This window comes from Pinus tabuliformis, chromosome 7 (genome assembly GCF_031772625.1).
Source record: "Pinus tabuliformis cultivar Carrire ecotype Pingquan chromosome 7, CPIR1, whole genome shotgun sequence".
In the NCBI taxonomy this organism is placed as follows: domain Eukaryota; kingdom Viridiplantae; phylum Streptophyta; class Pinopsida; order Pinales; family Pinaceae; genus Pinus; species Pinus tabuliformis.
In genome coordinates this window covers 312,651,148-312,652,618 of record NC_142293.1, presented here as the reverse complement: position 1 = coordinate 312,652,618, position 1,471 = coordinate 312,651,148, and the positions used below count along the sequence as shown (strand labels likewise).

The window sequence follows — 1,471 nt, the reverse complement described above, 5'->3', positions numbered from 1 at the left end:
AGGGTGCAACACTAGGACTTCCAAGGAGGTCACCCATCCCAGTACTACTCTAGACCAAGAAAGCTTAATTGCGGAGTTCTGATGGGATCTGGTGTATTAACGTTGGTATGATCACACCCACAAAGATCTCGCCCCCTCCCTCTCTTCAAGGGAGACCGCCAAGCCATGGGGCCCATCTGTGGCCCTCTGTCACACCCCTACAATAGCGGTACTCTTCCAACCGCACTATATGAGGTGCGGCACCACTGACCACTTTCTTTTCACCAATACTTGTGATCGTGGACTACGCCTACTTTCTATAATTAGTTTATTTTTCTCTTTTACCAAGTACTTTCATTCATTATAACACAGCAGTTAAACATTCATCAGCATTAACATAAATGCACAACAGTATAACTGGGAGGGGCAACTCCCTGTAATGAGTCTTCCCGTAATAATAATATATATAAGTTACAATCCTGAGGAAACCCCAGATTTACACTTAGAATATTTTTACATTCGCCGACACAACGCGTTCAACCAGCTCATCGGCGTGCCCACACAGTCGCCCGAACGACTCTTGCCCAACTCCTCATTTGCCTCCACACGTTCACCCAAACGCGTGTCGTTCAACTCATCTAACTCATCCAACTCATCAGGCGCTCCCACTGAACACCCAACTCGTCCACCGATGGGCGCTCTCCACCGAATGCCCAACTCGCCAAGTCTCCACCAGCGAGTCGTTCACCGTGCACGCTCGTTCAAGACTTTGCCCGAACCACCGTTCACCAACTCATGTCATTCGCCCAGACGCCCTACCACGCCTTCGAACAACCTCGAACGACCCTACCCAAATTCCCTCCAACAATCCTGCCCGAACGCCCTTGAATGATCTCCTGCATGAATGCCCTCGAACGACTTCCTACACGAACGCCCTCGAACGAATTTCTGAACAAACGACCTATTGCACAAACTCCTTCGAATGACCTGTTTTAGCTTAGGTGCTTCGGCCCTGACTCATCTGCCTCCACCTTTGCCCAGATTTCAGACCAACTTGCACTTTCACCTTCGTTCTACCTTGAACGCTCTGAACTTGTGCGTTTTGTGATTGAATGCCTTAGCTCCATCGCAAGCCTCAAATATATATGGTTCGCCCCTCACATTAAACGTTGTGTCTTCATGCTAGCCGACCTCCATACATCTCCGTTACATCCTTTGAATGGGTCGGCTCACCCACTGGCTGACCCAAGTGTGGTGTCTATCATTTGGCCTCGCCCGCCCGTCGACCCGCCGGGACCGCCCACGACCTATATGTCAAACGACCTCCACAACACTTCGCACGCATTTTCTCCCAACGCGTTTTTGCTCCTCAACTTGTCGCCTCTGTGCGAGCTCGTTGTCTAGCCTACAACTCATGGTCCTTACACCCTCAATCCGAAGCAGCGCGGCACAGGAGCTCGCCCTCTTCCCCAACTTTGGCAGTGCCTCCCAC

At 50.8% G+C, this 1,471-nt stretch overlaps 1 pseudogene; it reads right to left on the bottom strand.

Annotated features, from left to right (window-relative positions):
• On the bottom strand, positions 1-119 carry LOC149247127 (5S ribosomal RNA; annotated as a pseudogene).
• Positions 120-1,471: the final 1,352 nt, after the last annotated feature.